This window comes from Camelina sativa, chromosome 18, assembly GCF_030686135.1.
Source record: "Camelina sativa cultivar CO46 ecotype springtype chromosome 18, ASM3068613v1".
Lineage (NCBI taxonomy): Eukaryota > Viridiplantae > Streptophyta > Magnoliopsida > Brassicales > Brassicaceae > Camelina > Camelina sativa.
The window spans coordinates 8,929,739-8,950,486 of NC_141897.1; the positions used below are offsets into that span (position 1 = coordinate 8,929,739).

The window sequence follows — 20,748 nt, forward strand, 5'->3', positions numbered from 1 at the left end:
GTGTCGCGATCACAAAAAAACATCCGAAACACTTTTAAACGTCAAAATTCGGCCTCCAGAATGGTCCAATGGTACGAAGACCCATTGCCTTGCCGGAAACACTCTTGGGGCTTTCCGAAAAGGTATTATGGGTCGCGTGGTTCCTCACGATGTAAAAGTTACGACGTTATGTTTGTACTATATAGGCTTACGCAACAACCAAAAAAAAAAAAAAAAAAAAGAGGGAGGGATGCAACACGAGGACTTCCCGGGAGGTCACCCATCCTAGTACTACTCTCGCCCAAGCACGCTTAACTGCGGAGTTCTGATGGGATCCGGTGCATTAGTGCTGGTATGATCGCATCCGTTAGTATATATCATGCAATCGCATATATCGTTTTTTGAAAACTCAAGGGATCATTCAATGTGGGTCCCACTTGATATGTGGACCCGTTTATTCACCTTGGACGTGCTTCGAACCGCGAAAAACAAGAGATAACCATATCCGAACATAATTTTGTACTCGTAGCTAATTCTGTCGCGATCACAAAAAAACATCCGAAACACTTTTAAACGTCAAAATTCGGCCTCCAGAATGGTCCAATGGTACGAAGACCCATTGCCTTGCCGGAAACACTCTTGGGGCTTTCCGAAAAGGTATTATGGGTCGCGTGGTTCCTCACGATGTAAAAGTTACGACGTTATGTTTGTACTATATAGGCTTACGCAACAACCAAAAAAAAAAAAAAAAAAAAGAGGGAGGGATGCAACACGAGGACTTCCCGGGAGGTCACCCATCCTAGTACTACTCTCGCCCAAGCACGCTTAACTGCGGAGTTCTGATGGGATCCGGTGCATTAGTGCTGGTATGATCGCATCCGTTAGTATATATCATGCAATCGCATATATCGTTTTTTGAAAACTCAAGGGATCATTCAATGTGGGTCCCACTTGATATGTGGACCCGTTTATTCACCTTGGACGTGCTTCGAACCGCGAAAAACAAGAGATAACCATATCCGAACATAATTTTGTACTCGTAGCTAATTGTGTCGCGATCACAAAAAAACATCAGAAACACTTTTAAACGTCAAAATTCGGCCTCCAGAATGGTCCAATGGTACGAAGACCCATTGCCTTGCCGGAAACACTCTTGGGGCTTTCCGAAATGGTATTATGGGTCGCGTGGTTCCTCACGATGTAAAAGTTACGACGTTATGTTTGTACTATATAGGCTTACGCAACAACCAAAAAAAAAAAAAAAAAAAAGAGGGAGGGATGCAACACGAGGACTTCCCGGGAGGTCACCCATCCTAGTACTACTCTCGCCCAAGCACGCTTACCTGCGGAGTTCTGATGGGATCCGGTGCATTAGTGCTGGTATGATCGCATCCGTTAGTATATATCATGCAATCGCATATATCGTTTTTTGAAAACTCAAGGGATCATTCAATGTGGGTCCCACTTGATATGTGGACCCGTTTATTCACCTTGGACGTGCTTCGAACCGCGAAAAACAAGAGATAACCATATCCGAACATAATTTTGTACTCGTAGCTAATTGTGTCGCGATCACAAAAAAACATCCGAAACACTTTTAAACGTCAAAATTCGGCCTCCAGAATGGTCCAATGGTACGAAGACCCATTGCCTTGCCGGAAACACTCTTGGGGCTTTCCGAAAAGGTATTATGGGTCGCGTGGTTCCTCACGATGTAAAAGTTACGACGTTATGTTTGTACTATATAGGCTTACGCAACAACCAAAAAAAAAAAAAAAAAAAAGAGGGAGGGATGCAACACGAGGACTTCCCGGGAGGTCACCCATCCTAGTACTACTCTCGCCCAAGCACGCTTAACTGCGGAGTTCTGATGGGATCCGGTGCATTAGTGCTGGTATGATCGCATCCGTTAGTATATATCATGCAATCGCATATATCGTTTTTTGAAAACTCAAGGGATCATTCAATGTGGGTCCCACTTGATATGTGGACCCGTTTATTCACCTTGGACGTGCTTCGAACCGCGAAAAACAAGAGATAACCATATCCGAACATAATTTTGTACTCGTAGCTAATTCTGTCGCGATCACAAAAAAACATCCGAAACACTTTTAAACGTCAAAATTCGGCCTCCAGAATGGTCCAATGGTACGAAGACCCATTGCCTTGCCGGAAACACTCTTGGGGCTTTCCGAAAAGGTATTATGGGTCGCGTGGTTCCTCACGATGTAAAAGTTACGACGTTATGTTTGTACTATATAGGCTTACGCAACAACCAAAAAAAAAAAAAAAAAAAAGAGGGAGGGATGCAACACGAGGACTTCCCGGGAGGTCACCCATCCTAGTACTACTCTCGCCCAAGCACGCTTAACTGCGGAGTTCTGATGGGATCCGGTGCATTAGTGCTGGTATGATCGCATCCGTTAGTATATATCATGCAATCGCATATATCGTTTTTTGAAAACTCAAGGGATCATTCAATGTGGGTCCCACTTGATATGTGGACCCGTTTATTCACCTTGGACGTGCTTCGAACCGCGAAAAACAAGAGATAACCATATCCGAACATAATTTTGTACTCGTAGCTAATTGTGTCGCGATCACAAAAAAACATCAGAAACACTTTTAAACGTCAAAATTCGGCCTCCAGAATGGTCCAATGGTACGAAGACCCATTGCCTTGCCGGAAACACTCTTGGGGCTTTCCGAAATGGTATTATGGGTCGCGTGGTTCCTCACGATGTAAAAGTTACGACGTTATGTTTGTACTATATAGGCTTACGCAACAACCAAAAAAAAAAAAAAAAAAAAGAGGGAGGGATGCAACACGAGGACTTCCCGGGAGGTCACCCATCCTAGTACTACTCTCGCCCAAGCACGCTTAACTGCGGAGTTCTGATGGGATCCGGTGCATTAGTGCTGGTATGATCGCATCCGTTAGTATATATCATGCAATCGCATATATCGTTTTTTGAAAACTCAAGGGATCATTCAATGTGGGTCCCACTTGATATGTGGACCCGTTTATTCACCTTGGACGTGCTTCGAACCGCGAAAAACAAGAGATAACCATATCCGAACATAATTTTGTACTCGTAGCTAATTGTGTCGCGATCACAAAAAAACATCCGAAACACTTTTAAACGTCAAAATTCGGCCTCCAGAATGGTCCAATGGTACGAAGACCCATTGCCTTGCCGGAAACACTCTTGGGGCTTTCCGAAAAGGTATTATGGGTCGCGTGGTTCCTCACGATGTAAAAGTTACGACGTTATGTTTGTACTATATAGGCTTACGCAACAACCAAAAAAAAAAAAAAAAAAAAGAGGGAGGGATGCAACACGAGGACTTCCCGGGAGGTCACCCATCCTAGTACTACTCTCGCCCAAGCACGCTTAACTGCGGAGTTCTGATGGGATCCGGTGCATTAGTGCTGGTATGATCGCATCCGTTAGTATATATCATGCAATCGCATATATCGTTTTTTGAAAACTCAAGGGATCATTCAATGTGGGTCCCACTTGATATGTGGACCCGTTTATTCACCTTGGACGTGCTTCGAACCGCGAAAAACAAGAGATAACCATATCCGAACATAATTTTGTACTCGTAGCTAATTGTGTCGCGATCACAAAAAAACATCAGAAACACTTTTAAACGTCAAAATTCGGCCTCCAGAATGGTCCAATGGTACGAAGACCCATTGCCTTGCCGGAAACACTCTTGGGGCTTTCCGAAATGGTATTATGGGTCGCGTGGTTCCTCACGATGTAAAAGTTACGACGTTATGTTTGTACTATATAGGCTTACGCAACAACCAAAAAAAAAAAAAAAAAAAAGAGGGAGGGATGCAACACGAGGACTTCCCGGGAGGTCACCCATCCTAGTACTACTCTCGCCCAAGCACGCTTAACTGCGGAGTTCTGATGGGATCCGGTGCATTAGTGCTGGTATGATCGCATCCGTTAGTATATATCATGCAATCGCATATATCGTTTTTTGAAAACTCAAGGGATCATTCAATGTGGGTCCCACTTGATATGTGGACCCGTTTATTCACCTTGGACGTGCTTCGAACCGCGAAAAACAAGAGATAACCATATCCGAACATAATTTTGTACTCGTAGCTAATTGTGTCGCGATCACAAAAAAACATCCGAAACACTTTTAAACGTCAAAATTCGGCCTCCAGAATGGTCCAATGGTACGAAGACCCATTGCCTTGCCGGAAACACTCTTGGGGCTTTCCGAAAAGGTATTATGGGTCGCGTGGTTCCTCACGATGTAAAAGTTACGACGTTATGTTTGTACTATATAGGCTTACGCAACAACCAAAAAAAAAAAAAAAAAAAAGAGGGAGGGATGCAACACGAGGACTTCCCGGGAGGTCACCCATCCTAGTACTACTCTCGCCCAAGCACGCTTAACTGCGGAGTTCTGATGGGATCCGGTGCATTAGTGCTGGTATGATCGCATCCGTTAGTATATATCATGCAATCGCATATATCGTTTTTTGAAAACTCAAGGGATCATTCAATGTGGGTCCCACTTGATATGTGGACCCGTTTATTCACCTTGGACGTGCTTCGAACCGCGAAAAACAAGAGATAACCATATCCGAACATAATTTTGTACTCGTAGCTAATTGTGTCGCGATCACAAAAAAACATCAGAAACACTTTTAAACGTCAAAATTCGGCCTCCAGAATGGTCCAATGGTACGAAGACCCATTGCCTTGCCGGAAACACTCTTGGGGCTTTCCGAAATGGTATTATGGGTCGCGTGGTTCCTCACGATGTAAAAGTTACGACGTTATGTTTGTACTATATAGGCTTACGCAACAACCAAAAAAAAAAAAAAAAAAAAGAGGGAGGGATGCAACACGAGGACTTCCCGGGAGGTCACCCATCCTAGTACTACTCTCGCCCAAGCACGCTTAACTGCGGAGTTCTGATGGGATCCGGTGCATTAGTGCTGGTATGATCGCATCCGTTAGTATATATCATGCAATCGCATATATCGTTTTTTGAAAACTCAAGGGATCATTCAATGTGGGTCCCAGTTGATATGTGGACCCGTTTATTCACCTTGGACGTGCTTCGAACCGCGAAAAACAAGAGATAACCATATCCGAACATAATTTTGTACTCGTAGCTAATTGTGTCGCGATCACAAAAAAACATCAGAAACACTTTTAAACGTCAAAATTCGGCCTCCAGAATGGTCCAATGGTACGAAGACCCATTGCCTTGCCGGAAACACTCTTGGGGCTTTCCGAAATGGTATTATGGGTCGCGTGGTTCCTCACGATGTAAAAGTTACGACGTTATGTTTGTACTATATAGGCTTACGCAACAACCAAAAAAAAAAAAAAAAAAAAGAGGGAGGGATGCAACACGAGGACTTCCCGGGAGGTCACCCATCCTAGTACTACTCTCGCCCAAGCACGCTTAACTGCGGAGTTCTGATGGGATCCGGTGCATTAGTGCTGGTATGATCGCATCCGTTAGTATATATCATGCAATCGCATATATCGTTTTTTGAAAACTCAAGGGATCATTCAATGTGGGTCCCACTTGATATGTGGACCCGTTTATTCACCTTGGACGTGCTTCGAACCGCGAAAAACAAGAGATAACCATATCCGAACATAATTTTGTACTCGTAGCTAATTGTGTCGCGATCACAAAAAAACATCAGAAACACTTTTAAACGTCAAAATTCGGCCTCCAGAATGGTCCAATGGTACGAAGACCCATTGCCTTGCCGGAAACACTCTTGGGGCTTTCCGAAATGGTATTATGGGTCGCGTGGTTCCTCACGATGTAAAAGTTACGACGTTATGTTTGTACTATATAGGCTTACGCAACAACCAAAAAAAAAAAAAAAAAAAAGAGGGAGGGATGCAACACGAGGACTTCCCGGGAGGTCACCCATCCTAGTACTACTCTCGCCCAAGCACGCTTAACTGCGGAGTTCTGATGGGATCCGGTGCATTAGTGCTGGTATGATCGCATCCGTTAGTATATATCATGCAATCGCATATATCGTTTTTTGAAAACTCAAGGGATCATTCAATGTGGGTCCCACTTGATATGTGGACCCGTTTATTCACCTTGGACGTGCTTCGAACCGCGAAAAACAAGAGATAACCATATCCGAACATAATTTTGTACTCGTAGCTAATTGTGTCGCGATCACAAAAAAACATCCGAAACACTTTTAAACGTCAAAATTCGGCCTCCAGAATGGTCCAATGGTACGAAGACCCATTGCCTTGCCGGAAACACTCTTGGGGCTTTCCGAAAAGGTATTATGGGTCGCGTGGTTCCTCACGATGTAAAAGTTAGGACGTTATGTTTGTACTATATAGGCTTACGCAACAACCAAAAAAAAAAAAAAAAAAAAGAGGGAGGGATGCAACACGAGGACTTCCCGGGAGGTCACCCATCCTAGTACTACTCTCGCCCAAGCACGCTTAACTGCGGAGTTCTGATGGGATCCGGTGCATTAGTGCTGGTATGATCGCATCCGTTAGTATATATCATGCAATCGCATATATCGTTTTTTGAAAACTCAAGGGATCATTCAATGTGGGTCCCACTTGATATGTGGACCCGTTTATTCACCTTGGACGTGCTTCGAACCGCGAAAAACAAGAGATAACCATATCCGAACATAATTTTGTACTCGTAGCTAATTGTGTCGCGATCACAAAAAAACATCAGAAACACTTTTAAACGTCAAAATTCGGCCTCCAGAATGGTCCAATGGAACGAAGACCCATTGCCTTGCCGGAAACACTCTTGGGGCTTTCCGAAATGGTATTATGGGTCGCGTGGTTCCTCACGATGTAAAAGTTACGACGTTATGTTTGTACTATATAGGCTTACGCAACAACCAAAAAAAAAAAAAAAAAAAAGAGGGAGGGATGCAACACGAGGACTTCCCGGGAGGTCACCCATCCTAGTACTACTCTCGCCCAAGCACGCTTAACTGCGGAGTTCTGATGGGATCCGGTGCATTAGTGCTGGTATGATCGCATCCGTTAGTATATATCATGCAATCGCATATATCGTTTTTTGAAAACTCAAGGGATCATTCAATGTGGGTCCCACTTGATATGTGGACCCGTTTATTCACCTTGGACGTGCTTCGAACCGCGAAAAACAAGAGATAACCATATCCGAACATAATTTTGTACTCGTAGCTAATTGTGTCGCGATCACAAAAAAACATCTGAAACACTTTTAAACGTCAAAATTCGGCCTCCAGAATGGTCCAATGGTACGAAGACCCATTGCCTTGCCGGAAACACTCTTGGGGCTTTCCGAAAAGGTATTATGGGTCGCGTGGTTCCTCACGATGTAAAAGTTACGACGTTATGTTTGTACTATATAGGCTTACGCAACAACCAAAAAAAAAAAAAAAAAAAAGAGGGAGGGATGCAACACGAGGACTTCCCGGGAGGTCACCCATCCTAGTACTACTCTCGCCCAAGCACGCTTAACTGCGGAGTTCTGATGGGATCCGGTGCATTAGTGCTGGTATGATCGCATCCGTTAGTATATATCATGCAATCGCATATATCGTTTTTTGAAAACTCAAGGGATCATTCAATGTGGGTCCCACTTGATATGTGGACCCGTTTATTCACCTTGGACGTGCTTCGAACCGCGAAAAACAAGAGATAACCATATCCGAACATAATTTTGTACTCGTAGCTAATTGTGTCGCGATCACAAAAAAACATCAGAAACACTTTTAAACGTCAAAATTCGGCCTCCAGAATGGTCCAATGGTACGAAGACCCATTGCCTTGCCGGAAACACTCTTGGGGCTTTCCGAAATGGTATTATGGGTCGCGTGGTTCCTCACGATGTAAAAGTTACGACGTTATGTTTGTACTATATAGGCTTACGCAACAACCAAAAAAAAAAAAAAAAAAAAGAGGGAGGGATGCAACACGAGGACTTCCCGGGAGGTCACCCATCCTAGTACTACTCTCGCCCAAGCACGCTTAACTGCGGAGTTCTGATGGGATCCGGTGCATTAGTGCTGGTATGATCGCATCCGTTAGTATATATCATGCAATCGCATATATCGTTTTTTGAAAACTCAAGGGATCATTCAATGTGGGTCCCACTTGATATGTGGACCCGTTTATTCACCTTGGACGTGCTTCGAACCGCGAAAAACAAGAGATAACCATATCCGAACATAATTTTGTACTCGTAGCTAATTGTGTCGCGATCACAAAAAAACATCAGAAACACTTTTAAACGTCAAAATTCGGCCTCCAGAATGGTCCAATGGTACGAAGACCCATTGCCTTGCCGGAAACACTCTTGGGGCTTTCCGAAATGGTATTATGGGTCGCGTGGTTCCTCACGATGTAAAAGTTACGACGTTATGTTTGTACTATATAGGCTTACGCAACAACCAAAAAAAAAAAAAAAAAAAAGAGGGAGGGATGCAACACGAGGACTTCCCGGGAGGTCACCCATCCTAGTACTACTCTCGCCCAAGCACGCTTAACTGCGGAGTTCTGATGGGATCCGGTGCATTAGTGCTGGTATGATCGCATCCGTTAGTATATATCATGCAATCGCATATATCGTTTTTTGAAAACTCAAGGGATCATTCAATGTGGGTCCCACTTGATATGTGGACCCGTTTATTCACCTTGGACGTGCTTCGAACCGCGAAAAACAAGAGATAACCATATCCGAACATAATTTTGTACTCGTAGCTAATTGTGTCGCGATCACAAAAAAACATCCGAAACACTTTTAAACGTCAAAATTCGGCCTCCAGAATGGTCCAATGGTACGAAGACCCATTGCCTTGCCGGAAACACTCTTGGGGCTTTCCGAAAAGGTATTATGGGTCGCGTGGTTCCTCACGATGTAAAAGTTACGACGTTATGTTTGTACTATATAGGCTTACGCAACAACCAAAAAAAAAAAAAAAAAAAAGAGGGAGGGATGCAACACGAGGACTTCCCGGGAGGTCACCCATCCTAGTACTACTCTCGCCCAAGCACGCTTAACTGCGGAGTTCTGATGGGATCCGGTGCATTAGTGCTGGTATGATCGCATCCGTTAGTATATATCATGCAATCGCATATATCGTTTTTTGAAAACTCAAGGGATCATTCAATGTGGGTCCCACTTGATATGTGGACCCGTTTATTCACCTTGGACGTGCTTCGAACCGCGAAAAACAAGAGATAACCATATCCGAACATAATTTTGTACTCGTAGCTAATTGTGTCGCGATCACAAAAAAACATCAGAAACACTTTTAAACGTCAAAATTCGGCCTCTAGAATGGTCCAATGGTACGAAGACCCATTGCCTTGCCGGAAACACTCTTGGGGCTTTCCGAAATGGTATTATGGGTCGCGTGGTTCCTCACGATGTAAAAGTTACGACGTTATGTTTGTACTATATAGGCTTACGCAACAACCAAAAAAAAAAAAAAAAAAAAGAGGGAGGGATGCAACACGAGGACTTCCCGGGAGGTCACCCATCCTAGTACTACTCTCGCCCAAGCACGCTTAACTGCGGAGTTCTGATGGGATCCGGTGCATTAGTGCTGGTATGATCGCATCGGTTAGTATATATCATGCAATCGCATATATCGTTTTTTGAAAACTCAAGGGATCATTCAATGTGGGTCCCACTTGATATGTGGACCCGTTTATTCACCTTGGACGTGCTTCGAACCGCGAAAAACAAGAGATAACCATATCCGAACATAATTTTGTACTCGTAGCTAATTGTGTCGCGATCACAAAAAAACATCCGAAACACTTTTAAACGTCAAAATTCGGCCTCCTGAATGGTCCAATGGTACGAAGACCCATTGCCTTGCCGGAAACACTCTTGGGGCTTTCCGAAAAGGTATTATGGGTCGCGTGGTTCCTCACGATGTAAAAGTTACGACGTTATGTTTGTACTATATAGGCTTACGCAACAACCAAAAAAAAAAAAAAAAAAAAGAGGGAGGGATGCAACACGAGGACTTCCCGGGAGGTCACCCATCCTAGTACTACTCTCGCCCAAGCACGCTTAACTGCGGAGTTCTGATGGGATCCGGTGCATTAGTGCTGGTATGATCGCATCCGTTAGTATATATCATGCAATCGCATATATCGTTTTTTGAAAACTCAAGGGATCATTCAATGTGGGTCCCACTTGATATGTGGACCCGTTTATTCACCTTGGACGTGCTTCGAACCGCGAAAAACAAGAGATAACCATATCCGAACATAATTTTGTACTCGTAGCTAATTGTGTCGCGATCACAAAAAAACATCCGAAACACTTTTAAACGTCAAAATTCGGCCTCCAGAATGGTCCAATGGTACGAAGTCCCATTGCCTTGCCGGAAACACTCTTGGGGCTTTCCGAAAAGGTATTATGGGTCGCGTGGTTCCTCACGATGTAAAAGTTACGACGTTATGTTTGTACTATATAGGCTTACGCAACAACCAAAAAAAAAAAAAAAAAAAAGAGGGAGGGATGCAACACGAGGACTTCCCGGGAGGTCACCCATCCTAGTACTACTCTCGCCCAAGCACGCTTAACTGCGGAGTTCTGATGGGATCCGGTGCATTAGTGCTGTTATGATCGCATCCGTTAGTATATATCATGCAATCGCATATATCGTTTTTTGAAAACTCAAGGGATCATTCAATGTGGGTCCCACTTGATATGTGGACCCGTTTATTCACCTTGGACGTGCTTCGAACCGCGAAAAACAAGAGATAACCATATCCGAACATAATTTTGTACTCGTAGCTAATTGTGTCGCGATCACAAAAAAACATCAGAAACACTTTTAAACGTCAAAATTCGGCCTCCAGAATGGTCCAATGGTACGAAGACCCATTGCCTTGCCGGAAACACTCTTGGGGCTTTCCGAAAAGGTATTATGGGTCGCGTGGTTCCTCACGATGTAAAAGTTACGACGTTATGTTTGTACTATATAGGCTTACGCAACAACCAAAAAAAAAAAAAAAAAAAAGAGGGAGGGATGCAACACGAGGACTTCCCGGGAGGTCACCCATCCTAGTACTACTCTCGCCCAAGCACGCTTAACTGCGGAGTTCTGATGGGATCCGGTGCATTAGTGCTGGTATGATCGCATCCGTTAGTATATATCATGCAATCGCATATATCGTTTTTTGAAAACTCAAGGGATCATTCAATGTGGGTCCCACTTGATATGTGGACCCGTTTATTCACCTTGGACGTGCTTCGAACCGCGAAAAACAAGAGATAACCATATCCGAACATAATTTTGTACTCGTAGCTAATTGTGTCGCGATCACAAAAAAACATCAGAAACACTTTTAAACGTCAAAATTCGGCCTCCAGAATGGTCCAATGGTACGAAGACCCATTGCCTTGCCGGAAACACTCTTGGGGCTTTCCGAAATGGTATTATGGGTCGCGTGGTTCCTCACGATGTAAAAGTTACGACGTTATGTTTGTACTATATAGGCTTACGCAACAACCAAAAAAAAAAAAAAAAAAAAGAGGGAGGGATGCAACACGAGGACTTCCCGGGAGGTCACCCATCCTAGTACTACTCTCGCCCAAGCACGCTTACCTGCGGAGTTCTGATGGGATCCGGTGCATTAGTGCTGGTATGATCGCATCCGTTAGTATATATCATGCAATCGCATATATCGTTTTTTGAAAACTCAAGGGATCATTCAATGTGGGTCCCACTTGATATGTGGACCCGTTTATTCACCTTGGACGTGCTTCGAACCGCGAAAAACAAGAGATAACCATATCCGAACATAATTTTGTACTCGTAGCTAATTGTGTCGCGATCACAAAAAAACATCCGAAACACTTTTAAACGTCAAAATTCGGCCTCCAGAATGGTCCAATGGTACGAAGACCCATTGCCTTGCCGGAAACACTCTTGGGGCTTTCCGAAAAGGTATTATGGGTCGCGTGGTTCCTCACGATGTAAAAGTTACGACGTTATGTTTGTACTATATAGGCTTACGCAACAACCAAAAAAAAAAAAAAAAAAAAGAGGGAGGGATGCAACACGAGGACTTCCCGGGAGGTCACCCATCCTAGTACTACTCTCGCCCAAGCACGCTTAACTGCGGAGTTCTGATGGGATCCGGTGCATTAGTGCTGGTATGATCGCATCCGTTAGTATATATCATGCAATCGCATATATCGTTTTTTGAAAACTCAAGGGATCATTCAATGTGGGTCCCACTTGATATGTGGACCCGTTTATTCACCTTGGACGTGCTTCGAACCGCGAAAAACAAGAGATAACCATATCCGAACATAATTTTGTACTCGTAGCTAATTCTGTCGCGATCACAAAAAAACATCCGAAACACTTTTAAACGTCAAAATTCGGCCTCCAGAATGGTCCAATGGTACGAAGACCCATTGCCTTGCCGGAAACACTCTTGGGGCTTTCCGAAAAGGTATTATGGGTCGCGTGGTTCCTCACGATGTAAAAGTTACGACGTTATGTTTGTACTATATAGGCTTACGCAACAACCAAAAAAAAAAAAAAAAAAAAGAGGGAGGGATGCAACACGAGGACTTCCCGGGAGGTCACCCATCCTAGTACTACTCTCGCCCAAGCACGCTTAACTGCGGAGTTCTGATGGGATCCGGTGCATTAGTGCTGGTATGATCGCATCCGTTAGTATATATCATGCAATCGCATATATCGTTTTTTGAAAACTCAAGGGATCATTCAATGTGGGTCCCACTTGATATGTGGACCCGTTTATTCACCTTGGACGTGCTTCGAACCGCGAAAAACAAGAGATAACCATATCCGAACATAATTTTGTACTCGTAGCTAATTGTGTCGCGATCACAAAAAAACATCAGAAACACTTTTAAACGTCAAAATTCGGCCTCCAGAATGGTCCAATGGTACGAAGACCCATTGCCTTGCCGGAAACACTCTTGGGGCTTTCCGAAATGGTATTATGGGTCGCGTGGTTCCTCACGATGTAAAAGTTACGACGTTATGTTTGTACTATATAGGCTTACGCAACAACCAAAAAAAAAAAAAAAAAAAAGAGGGAGGGATGCAACACGAGGACTTCCCGGGAGGTCACCCATCCTAGTACTACTCTCGCCCAAGCACGCTTAACTGCGGAGTTCTGATGGGATCCGGTGCATTAGTGCTGGTATGATCGCATCCGTTAGTATATATCATGCAATCGCATATATCGTTTTTTGAAAACTCAAGGGATCATTCAATGTGGGTCCCACTTGATATGTGGACCCGTTTATTCACCTTGGACGTGCTTCGAACCGCGAAAAACAAGAGATAACCATATCCGAACATAATTTTGTACTCGTAGCTAATTGTGTCGCGATCACAAAAAAACATCCGAAACACTTTTAAACGTCAAAATTCGGCCTCCAGAATGGTCCAATGGTACGAAGACCCATTGCCTTGCCGGAAACACTCTTGGGGCTTTCCGAAAAGGTATTATGGGTCGCGTGGTTCCTCACGATGTAAAAGTTACGACGTTATGTTTGTACTATATAGGCTTACGCAACAACCAAAAAAAAAAAAAAAAAAAAGAGGGAGGGATGCAACACGAGGACTTCCCGGGAGGTCACCCATCCTAGTACTACTCTCGCCCAAGCACGCTTAACTGCGGAGTTCTGATGGGATCCGGTGCATTAGTGCTGGTATGATCGCATCCGTTAGTATATATCATGCAATCGCATATATCGTTTTTTGAAAACTCAAGGGATCATTCAATGTGGGTCCCACTTGATATGTGGACCCGTTTATTCACCTTGGACGTGCTTCGAACCGCGAAAAACAAGAGATAACCATATCCGAACATAATTTTGTACTCGTAGCTAATTGTGTCGCGATCACAAAAAAACATCAGAAACACTTTTAAACGTCAAAATTCGGCCTCCAGAATGGTCCAATGGTACGAAGACCCATTGCCTTGCCGGAAACACTCTTGGGGCTTTCCGAAATGGTATTATGGGTCGCGTGGTTCCTCACGATGTAAAAGTTACGACGTTATGTTTGTACTATATAGGCTTACGCAACAACCAAAAAAAAAAAAAAAAAAAAGAGGGAGGGATGCAACACGAGGACTTCCCGGGAGGTCACCCATCCTAGTACTACTCTCGCCCAAGCACGCTTAACTGCGGAGTTCTGATGGGATCCGGTGCATTAGTGCTGGTATGATCGCATCCGTTAGTATATATCATGCAATCGCATATATCGTTTTTTGAAAACTCAAGGGATCATTCAATGTGGGTCCCACTTGATATGTGGACCCGTTTATTCACCTTGGACGTGCTTCGAACCGCGAAAAACAAGAGATAACCATATCCGAACATAATTTTGTACTCGTAGCTAATTGTGTCGCGATCACAAAAAAACATCCGAAACACTTTTAAACGTCAAAATTCGGCCTCCAGAATGGTCCAATGGTACGAAGACCCATTGCCTTGCCGGAAACACTCTTGGGGCTTTCCGAAAAGGTATTATGGGTCGCGTGGTTCCTCACGATGTAAAAGTTACGACGTTATGTTTGTACTATATAGGCTTACGCAACAACCAAAAAAAAAAAAAAAAAAAAGAGGGAGGGATGCAACACGAGGACTTCCCGGGAGGTCACCCATCCTAGTACTACTCTCGCCCAAGCACGCTTAACTGCGGAGTTCTGATGGGATCCGGTGCATTAGTGCTGGTATGATCGCATCCGTTAGTATATATCATGCAATCGCATATATCGTTTTTTGAAAACTCAAGGGATCATTCAATGTGGGTCCCACTTGATATGTGGACCCGTTTATTCACCTTGGACGTGCTTCGAACCGCGAAAAACAAGAGATAACCATATCCGAACATAATTTTGTACTCGTAGCTAATTGTGTCGCGATCACAAAAAAACATCAGAAACACTTTTAAACGTCAAAATTCGGCCGCCAGAATGGTCCAATGGTACGAAGACCCATTGCCTTGCCGGAAACACTCTTGGGGCTTTCCGAAATGGTATTATGGGTCGCGTGGTTCCTCACGATGTAAAAGTTACGACGTTATGTTTGTACTATATAGGCTTACGCAACAACCAAAAAAAAAAAAAAAAAAAAGAGGGAGGGATGCAACACGAGGACTTCCCGGGAGGTCACCCATCCTAGTACTACTCTCGCCCAAGCACGCTTAACTGCGGAGTTCTGATGGGATCCGGTGCATTAGTGCTGGTATGATCGCATCCGTTAGTATATATCATGCAATCGCATATATCGTTTTTTGAAAACTCAAGGGATCATTCAATGTGGGTCCCACTTGATATGTGGACCCGTTTATTCACCTTGGACGTGCTTCGAACCGCGAAAAACAAGAGATAACCATATCCGAACATAATTTTGTACTCGTAGCTAATTGTGTCGCGATCACAAAAAAACATCAGAAACACTTTTAAACGTCAAAATTCGGCCTCCAGAATGGTCCAATGGTACGAAGACCCATTGCCTTGCCGGAAACACTCTTGGGGCTTTCCGAAATGGTATTATGGGTCGCGTGGTTCCTCACGATGTAAAAGTTACGACGTTATGTTTGTACTATATAGGCTTACGCAACAACCAAAAAAAAAAAAAAAAAAAAGAGGGAGGGATGCAACACGAGGACTTCCCGGGAGGTCACCCATCCTAGTACTACTCTCGCCCAAGCACGCTTAACTGCGGAGTTCTGATGGGATCCGGTGCATTAGTGCTGGTATGATCGCATCCGTTAGTATATATCATGCAATCGCATATATCGTTTTTTGAAAACTCAAGGGATCATTCAATGTGGGTCCCACTTGATATGTGGACCCGTTTATTCACCTTGGACGTGCTTCGAACCGCGAAAAACAAGAGATAACCATATCCGAACATAATTTTGTACTCGTAGCTAATTGTGTCGCGATCACAAAAAAACATCCGAAACACTTTTAAACGTCAAAATTCGGCCTCCAGAATGGTCCAATGGTACGAAGACCCATTGCCTTGCCGGAAACACTCTTGGGGCTTTCCGAAAAGGTATTATGGGTCGCGTGGTTCCTCACGATGTAAAAGTTACGACGTTATGTTTGTACTATATAGGCTTACGCAACAACCAAAAAAAAAAAAAAAAAAAAGAGGGAGGGATGCAACACGAGGACTTCCCGGGAGGTCACCCATCCTAGTACTACTCTCGCCCAAGCACGCTTAACTGCGGAGTTCTGATGGGATCCGGTGCATTAGTGCTGGTATGATCGCATCCGTTAGTATATATCATGCAATCGCATATATCGTTTTTTGAAAACTCAAGGGATCATTCAATGTGGGTCCCACTTGATATGTGGACCCGTTTATTCACCTTGGACGTGCTTCGAACCGCGAAAAACAAGAGATAACCATATCCGAACATAATTTTGTACTCGTAGCTAATTGTGTCGCGATCACAAAAAAACATCAGAAACACTTTTAAACGTCAAAATTCGGCCTCCAGAATGGTCCAATGGTACGAAGACCCATTGCCTTGCCGGAAACACTCTTGGGGCTTTCCGAAATGGTATTATGGGTCGCGTGGTTCCTCACGATGTAAAAGTTACGACGTTATGTTTGTACTATATAGGCTTACGCAACAACCAAAAAAAAAAAAAAAAAAAAGAGGGAGGGATGCAACACGAGGACTTCCCGGGAGGTCACCCATCCTAGTACTACTCTCGCCCAAGCACGCTTAACTGCGGAGTTCTGATGGGATCCGGTGCATTAGTGCTGGTATGATCGCATCCGTTAGTATATATCATGCAATCGCATATATCGTTTTTTGAAAACTCAAGGGATCATTCAATGTGGGTCCCACTTGATATGTGGACCCGTTTATTCACCTTGGACGTGCTTCGAACCGCGAAAAACAAGAGATAACCATATCCGAACATAATTTTGTACTCGTAGCTAATTGTGTCGCGATCACAAAAAAACATCCGAAACACTTTTAAACGTCAAAATTCGGCCTCCAGAATGGTCCAATGGTACGAAGACCCATTGCCTTGCCGGAAACACTCTTGGGGCTTTCCGAAAAGGTATTATGGGTCGCGTGGTTCCTCACGATGTAAAAGTTACGACGTTATGTTTGTACTATATAGGCTTACGCAACAACCAAAAAAAAAAAAAAAAAAAAGAGGGAGGGATGCAACACGAGGACTTCCCGGGAGGTCACCCATCCTAGTACTACTCTCGCCCAAGCACGCTTAACTGCGGAGTTCTGATGGGATCCGGTGCATTAGTGCTGGTATGATCGCATCCGTTAGTATATATCATGCAATCGCATATATCGTTTTTTGAAAACTCAAGGGATCATTCAATGTGGGTCCCACTTGATATGTGGACCCGTTTATTCACCTTGGACGTGCTTCGAACCGCGAAAAACAAGAGATAACCATATCCGAACATAATTTTGTACTCGTAGCTAATTGTGTCGCGATCACAAAAAAACATCAGAAACACTTTTAAACGTCAAAATTCGGCCTCTAGAATGGTCCAATGGTACGAAGACCCATTGCCTTGCCGGAAACACTCTTGGGGCTTTCCGAAATGGTATTATGGGTCGCGTGGTTCCTCACGATGTAAAAGTTACGACGTTATGTTTGTACTATATAGGCTTACGCAACAACCAAAAAAAAAAAAAAAAAAAAGAGGGAGGGATGCAACACGAGGACTTCCCGGGAGGTCACCCATCCTAGTACTACTCTCGCCCAAGCACGCTTAACTGCGGAGTTCTGATGGGATCCGGTGCATTAGTGCTGGTATGATCGCATCGGTTAGTATATATCATGCAATCGCATATATCGTTTTTTGAAAACTCAAGGGATCATTCAATGTGGGTCCCACTTGATATGTGGACCCGTTTATTCACCTTGGACGTGCTTCGAACCGCGAAAAACAAGAGATAACCATATCCGAACATAATTTTGTACTCGTAGCTAATTGTGTCGCGATCACAAAAAAACATCCGAAACACTTTTAAACGTCAAAATTCGGCCTCCTGAATGGTCCAATGGTACGAAGACCCATTGCCTTGCCGGAAACACTCTTGGGGCTTTCCGAAAAGGTATTATGGGTCGCGTGGTTCCTCACGATGTAAAAGTTACGACGTTATGTTTGTACTATATAGGCTTACGCAACAACCAAAAAAAAAAAAAAAAAAAAGAGGGAGGGATGCAACACGAGGACTTCCCGGGAGGTCACCCATCCTAGTACTACTCTCACCCAAGCACGCTTAACTGCGGAGTTCTGATGGGATCCGGTGCATTAGTGCTGGTATGATCGCATCCGTTAGTATATATCATGCAATCGCATATATCGTTTTTTGAAAACTCAAGGGATCATTCAATGTGGGTCCCACTTGATATGTGGACCCGTTTATTCACCTTGGACGTGCTTCGAACCGCGAAAAACAAGAGATAACCATATCCGAACATAATTTTGTACTCGTAGCTAATTGTGTCGCGATCACAAAAAAACATCCGAAACACTTTTAAACGTCAAAATTCGGCCTCCAGAATGGTCCAATGGTACGAAGACCCATTGCCTTGCCGGAAACACTCTTGGGGCTTTCCGAAAAGGTATTATGGGTCGCGTGGTTCCTCACGATGTAAAAGTTACGACGTTATGTTTGTACTATATAGGCTTACGCAACAACCAAAAAAAAAAAAAAAAAAAAGAGGGAGGGATGCAACACGAGGACTTCCCGGGAGGTCACCCATCCTAGTACTACTCTCGCCCAAGCACGCTTAACTGCGGAGTTCTGATGGGATCCGGTGCATTAGTGCTGGTATGATCGCATCGGTTAGTATATATCATGCAATCGCATATATCGTTTTTTGAAAACTCAAGGGATCATTCAATGTGGGTCCCACTTGATATGTGGACCCGTTTATTCACCTTGGACGTGCTTCGAACCGCGAAAAACAAGAGATAACCATATCCGAACATAATTTTGTACTCGTAGCTAATTGTGTCGCGATCACAAAAAAACATCCGAAACACTTTTAAACGTCAAAATTCGGCCTCCTGAATGGTCCAATGGTACGAAGACCCATTGCCTTGCCGGAAACACTCTTGGGGCTTTCCGAAAAGGTATTATGGGTCGCGTGGTTCCTCACGATGTAAAAGTTACGACGTTATGTTTGTACTATATAGGCTTACGCAACAACCAAAAAAAAAAAAAAAAAAAAGAGGGAGGGATGCAACACGAGGACTTCCCGGGAGGTCACCCATCCTAGTACTACTCTCGCCCAAGCACGCTTAACTGCGGAGTTCTGATGGGATCCGGTGCATTAGTGCTGGTATGATCGCATCCGTTAGTATATATCATGCAATCGCATATATCGTTTTTTGAAAACTCAAGGGATCATTCAATGTGGGTCCCACTTGATATGTGGACCCGTTTATTCACCTTGGACGTGCTTCGAACCGCGAAAAACAAGAGATAACCATATCCGAACATAATTTTGTACTCGTAGCTAATTGTGTCGCGATCACAAAAAAACATCCGAAACACTTTTAAACGTCAAAATTCGGCCTCCAGAATGGTCCAATGGTACGAAGACCCATTGCCTTGCCGGAAACACTCTTGGGGCTTTCCGAAATGGTATTATGGGTCGCGTGGTTCCTCACGATGTAAAAGTTACGACGTTATGTTTGTACTATATAGGCTTACGCAACAACCAAAAAAAAAAAAAAAAAAAAGAGGGAGGGATGCAACACGAGGACTTCCCGGGAGGTCACCCATCCTAGTACTACTCTCGCCCAAGCACGCTTAACTGCGGAGTTCTGATGGGATCCGGTGCATTAGTGCTGGTATGATCGCATCGGTTAGTATATATCATGCAATCGCATATATCGTTTTTTGAAAACTCAAGGGATCATTCAATGTGGGTCCCACTTGATATGTGGACCCGTTTATTCACCTTGGACGTGCTTCGAACCGCGAAAAACAAGAGATAACCATATCCGAACATAATTTTGTACTCGTAGCTAATTGTGTCGCGATCACAAAAAAACATCCGAAACACTTTTAAACGTCAAAATTCGGCCTCCTGAATGGTCCAATGGTACGAAGACCCATTGCCTTGCCGGAAACACTCTTGGGGCTTTCCGAAAAGGTATTATGGGTCGCGTGGTTCCTCACGATGTAAAAGTTACGACGTTATGTTTGTACTATATAGGCTTACGCAACAACCAAAAAAAAAAAAAAAAAAAAGAGGGAGGGATGCAACACGAGGACTTCCCGGGAGGTCACCCATCCTAGTACTACTCTCGCCCAAGCACGCTTAACTGCGGAGTTCTGATGGGATCCGGTGCATTAGTGCTGGTATGATCGCATCCGTTAGTATATATCATGCAATCGCATATATCGTTTTTTGAAAACTCAAGGGATCATTCAATGTGGGTCCCACTTGATATGTGGACCCGTTTATTCACCTTGGACGTGCTTCGAACCGCGAAAAACAAGAGATAACCATATCCGAACATAATTTTGTACTCGTAGCTAATTGTGTCGCGATCACAAAAAAACATCCGAAACACTTTTAAACGTCAAAATTCGGCCTCCAGAATGGTCCAATGGTACGAAGACCCATTGCCTTGCCGGAAACACTCTTGGGGCTTTCCGAAAAGGTATTATGGGTCGCGTGGTTCCTCACGATGTAAAAGTTACGACGTTATGTTTGTACTATATAGGCT

The 20,748-nt window shown here is 43.9% G+C and overlaps 40 non-coding genes across 40 annotated transcripts; all 40 read right to left on the minus strand.

Moving 5' to 3' along the window:
- Positions 1 to 226: 226 nt before the first annotated feature.
- LOC147921837 (5S ribosomal RNA) lies at positions 227 to 345 on the minus strand. The gene has a single exon (XR_015589782.1). It is a non-coding gene; the product is annotated as a 5S ribosomal RNA (ribosomal RNA).
- Positions 346 to 740: 395 nt separating this feature from the next.
- LOC147921838 (5S ribosomal RNA) lies at positions 741 to 859 on the minus strand. The gene has a single exon (XR_015589783.1). It is a non-coding gene; the product is annotated as a 5S ribosomal RNA (ribosomal RNA).
- Positions 860 to 1,254: 395 nt separating this feature from the next.
- LOC147921839 (5S ribosomal RNA) lies at positions 1,255 to 1,373 on the minus strand. Its single transcript, XR_015590098.1, has one exon. It is a non-coding gene; the product is annotated as a 5S ribosomal RNA (ribosomal RNA).
- Positions 1,374 to 1,768: 395 nt separating this feature from the next.
- LOC147921840 (5S ribosomal RNA) lies at positions 1,769 to 1,887 on the minus strand. Its single transcript, XR_015589785.1, has one exon. It is a non-coding gene; the product is annotated as a 5S ribosomal RNA (ribosomal RNA).
- A 395-nt stretch (positions 1,888 to 2,282) lies between these two features.
- LOC147921841 (5S ribosomal RNA) lies at positions 2,283 to 2,401 on the minus strand. The gene has a single exon (XR_015589786.1). It is a non-coding gene; the product is annotated as a 5S ribosomal RNA (ribosomal RNA).
- A 395-nt stretch (positions 2,402 to 2,796) lies between these two features.
- LOC147921842 (5S ribosomal RNA) lies at positions 2,797 to 2,915 on the minus strand. Its single transcript, XR_015589788.1, has one exon. It is a non-coding gene; the product is annotated as a 5S ribosomal RNA (ribosomal RNA).
- Positions 2,916 to 3,310: 395 nt separating this feature from the next.
- Positions 3,311 to 3,429, minus strand: LOC147921843 (5S ribosomal RNA). Its single transcript, XR_015589789.1, has one exon. It is a non-coding gene; the product is annotated as a 5S ribosomal RNA (ribosomal RNA).
- Positions 3,430 to 3,824: 395 nt separating this feature from the next.
- Positions 3,825 to 3,943, minus strand: LOC147921844 (5S ribosomal RNA). Its single transcript, XR_015589790.1, has one exon. It is a non-coding gene; the product is annotated as a 5S ribosomal RNA (ribosomal RNA).
- A 395-nt stretch (positions 3,944 to 4,338) lies between these two features.
- On the minus strand, positions 4,339 to 4,457 carry LOC147921845 (5S ribosomal RNA). The gene has a single exon (XR_015589791.1). It is a non-coding gene; the product is annotated as a 5S ribosomal RNA (ribosomal RNA).
- A 395-nt stretch (positions 4,458 to 4,852) lies between these two features.
- On the minus strand, positions 4,853 to 4,971 carry LOC147921846 (5S ribosomal RNA). The gene has a single exon (XR_015589792.1). It is a non-coding gene; the product is annotated as a 5S ribosomal RNA (ribosomal RNA).
- Positions 4,972 to 5,366: 395 nt separating this feature from the next.
- LOC147921847 (5S ribosomal RNA) lies at positions 5,367 to 5,485 on the minus strand. Its single transcript, XR_015589793.1, has one exon. It is a non-coding gene; the product is annotated as a 5S ribosomal RNA (ribosomal RNA).
- A 395-nt stretch (positions 5,486 to 5,880) lies between these two features.
- Positions 5,881 to 5,999, minus strand: LOC147921848 (5S ribosomal RNA). The gene has a single exon (XR_015589794.1). It is a non-coding gene; the product is annotated as a 5S ribosomal RNA (ribosomal RNA).
- A 395-nt stretch (positions 6,000 to 6,394) lies between these two features.
- LOC147921849 (5S ribosomal RNA) lies at positions 6,395 to 6,513 on the minus strand. The gene has a single exon (XR_015589795.1). It is a non-coding gene; the product is annotated as a 5S ribosomal RNA (ribosomal RNA).
- A 395-nt stretch (positions 6,514 to 6,908) lies between these two features.
- Positions 6,909 to 7,027, minus strand: LOC147921850 (5S ribosomal RNA). Its single transcript, XR_015589797.1, has one exon. It is a non-coding gene; the product is annotated as a 5S ribosomal RNA (ribosomal RNA).
- A 395-nt stretch (positions 7,028 to 7,422) lies between these two features.
- On the minus strand, positions 7,423 to 7,541 carry LOC147921851 (5S ribosomal RNA). Its single transcript, XR_015589798.1, has one exon. It is a non-coding gene; the product is annotated as a 5S ribosomal RNA (ribosomal RNA).
- Positions 7,542 to 7,936: 395 nt separating this feature from the next.
- Positions 7,937 to 8,055, minus strand: LOC147921852 (5S ribosomal RNA). Its single transcript, XR_015589799.1, has one exon. It is a non-coding gene; the product is annotated as a 5S ribosomal RNA (ribosomal RNA).
- A 395-nt stretch (positions 8,056 to 8,450) lies between these two features.
- On the minus strand, positions 8,451 to 8,569 carry LOC147921853 (5S ribosomal RNA). Its single transcript, XR_015589800.1, has one exon. It is a non-coding gene; the product is annotated as a 5S ribosomal RNA (ribosomal RNA).
- A 395-nt stretch (positions 8,570 to 8,964) lies between these two features.
- Positions 8,965 to 9,083, minus strand: LOC147921854 (5S ribosomal RNA). The gene has a single exon (XR_015589802.1). It is a non-coding gene; the product is annotated as a 5S ribosomal RNA (ribosomal RNA).
- A 395-nt stretch (positions 9,084 to 9,478) lies between these two features.
- LOC147921855 (5S ribosomal RNA) lies at positions 9,479 to 9,597 on the minus strand. The gene has a single exon (XR_015590136.1). It is a non-coding gene; the product is annotated as a 5S ribosomal RNA (ribosomal RNA).
- A 395-nt stretch (positions 9,598 to 9,992) lies between these two features.
- LOC147921856 (5S ribosomal RNA) lies at positions 9,993 to 10,111 on the minus strand. Its single transcript, XR_015589803.1, has one exon. It is a non-coding gene; the product is annotated as a 5S ribosomal RNA (ribosomal RNA).
- A 395-nt stretch (positions 10,112 to 10,506) lies between these two features.
- On the minus strand, positions 10,507 to 10,625 carry LOC147921857 (5S ribosomal RNA). Its single transcript, XR_015590189.1, has one exon. It is a non-coding gene; the product is annotated as a 5S ribosomal RNA (ribosomal RNA).
- Positions 10,626 to 11,020: 395 nt separating this feature from the next.
- On the minus strand, positions 11,021 to 11,139 carry LOC147921858 (5S ribosomal RNA). Its single transcript, XR_015589804.1, has one exon. It is a non-coding gene; the product is annotated as a 5S ribosomal RNA (ribosomal RNA).
- Positions 11,140 to 11,534: 395 nt separating this feature from the next.
- Positions 11,535 to 11,653, minus strand: LOC147921859 (5S ribosomal RNA). Its single transcript, XR_015590099.1, has one exon. It is a non-coding gene; the product is annotated as a 5S ribosomal RNA (ribosomal RNA).
- A 395-nt stretch (positions 11,654 to 12,048) lies between these two features.
- LOC147921860 (5S ribosomal RNA) lies at positions 12,049 to 12,167 on the minus strand. Its single transcript, XR_015589805.1, has one exon. It is a non-coding gene; the product is annotated as a 5S ribosomal RNA (ribosomal RNA).
- Positions 12,168 to 12,562: 395 nt separating this feature from the next.
- Positions 12,563 to 12,681, minus strand: LOC147921861 (5S ribosomal RNA). The gene has a single exon (XR_015589811.1). It is a non-coding gene; the product is annotated as a 5S ribosomal RNA (ribosomal RNA).
- A 395-nt stretch (positions 12,682 to 13,076) lies between these two features.
- Positions 13,077 to 13,195, minus strand: LOC147921862 (5S ribosomal RNA). The gene has a single exon (XR_015589817.1). It is a non-coding gene; the product is annotated as a 5S ribosomal RNA (ribosomal RNA).
- Positions 13,196 to 13,590: 395 nt separating this feature from the next.
- LOC147921863 (5S ribosomal RNA) lies at positions 13,591 to 13,709 on the minus strand. The gene has a single exon (XR_015589824.1). It is a non-coding gene; the product is annotated as a 5S ribosomal RNA (ribosomal RNA).
- Positions 13,710 to 14,104: 395 nt separating this feature from the next.
- Positions 14,105 to 14,223, minus strand: LOC147921864 (5S ribosomal RNA). Its single transcript, XR_015589832.1, has one exon. It is a non-coding gene; the product is annotated as a 5S ribosomal RNA (ribosomal RNA).
- Positions 14,224 to 14,618: 395 nt separating this feature from the next.
- Positions 14,619 to 14,737, minus strand: LOC147921865 (5S ribosomal RNA). The gene has a single exon (XR_015589843.1). It is a non-coding gene; the product is annotated as a 5S ribosomal RNA (ribosomal RNA).
- Positions 14,738 to 15,132: 395 nt separating this feature from the next.
- On the minus strand, positions 15,133 to 15,251 carry LOC147921866 (5S ribosomal RNA). The gene has a single exon (XR_015589854.1). It is a non-coding gene; the product is annotated as a 5S ribosomal RNA (ribosomal RNA).
- Positions 15,252 to 15,646: 395 nt separating this feature from the next.
- LOC147921867 (5S ribosomal RNA) lies at positions 15,647 to 15,765 on the minus strand. Its single transcript, XR_015589865.1, has one exon. It is a non-coding gene; the product is annotated as a 5S ribosomal RNA (ribosomal RNA).
- Positions 15,766 to 16,160: 395 nt separating this feature from the next.
- On the minus strand, positions 16,161 to 16,279 carry LOC147921868 (5S ribosomal RNA). The gene has a single exon (XR_015589876.1). It is a non-coding gene; the product is annotated as a 5S ribosomal RNA (ribosomal RNA).
- A 395-nt stretch (positions 16,280 to 16,674) lies between these two features.
- LOC147921869 (5S ribosomal RNA) lies at positions 16,675 to 16,793 on the minus strand. The gene has a single exon (XR_015589887.1). It is a non-coding gene; the product is annotated as a 5S ribosomal RNA (ribosomal RNA).
- A 395-nt stretch (positions 16,794 to 17,188) lies between these two features.
- LOC147921870 (5S ribosomal RNA) lies at positions 17,189 to 17,307 on the minus strand. The gene has a single exon (XR_015589897.1). It is a non-coding gene; the product is annotated as a 5S ribosomal RNA (ribosomal RNA).
- A 395-nt stretch (positions 17,308 to 17,702) lies between these two features.
- Positions 17,703 to 17,821, minus strand: LOC147921871 (5S ribosomal RNA). Its single transcript, XR_015590137.1, has one exon. It is a non-coding gene; the product is annotated as a 5S ribosomal RNA (ribosomal RNA).
- Positions 17,822 to 18,216: 395 nt separating this feature from the next.
- Positions 18,217 to 18,335, minus strand: LOC147921872 (5S ribosomal RNA). Its single transcript, XR_015590100.1, has one exon. It is a non-coding gene; the product is annotated as a 5S ribosomal RNA (ribosomal RNA).
- A 395-nt stretch (positions 18,336 to 18,730) lies between these two features.
- Positions 18,731 to 18,849, minus strand: LOC147921873 (5S ribosomal RNA). Its single transcript, XR_015590138.1, has one exon. It is a non-coding gene; the product is annotated as a 5S ribosomal RNA (ribosomal RNA).
- A 395-nt stretch (positions 18,850 to 19,244) lies between these two features.
- On the minus strand, positions 19,245 to 19,363 carry LOC147921874 (5S ribosomal RNA). The gene has a single exon (XR_015589907.1). It is a non-coding gene; the product is annotated as a 5S ribosomal RNA (ribosomal RNA).
- A 395-nt stretch (positions 19,364 to 19,758) lies between these two features.
- LOC147921875 (5S ribosomal RNA) lies at positions 19,759 to 19,877 on the minus strand. The gene has a single exon (XR_015590139.1). It is a non-coding gene; the product is annotated as a 5S ribosomal RNA (ribosomal RNA).
- Positions 19,878 to 20,272: 395 nt separating this feature from the next.
- Positions 20,273 to 20,391, minus strand: LOC147921876 (5S ribosomal RNA). The gene has a single exon (XR_015589917.1). It is a non-coding gene; the product is annotated as a 5S ribosomal RNA (ribosomal RNA).
- Between the last annotated feature and the right edge of the window lie 357 nt (positions 20,392 to 20,748).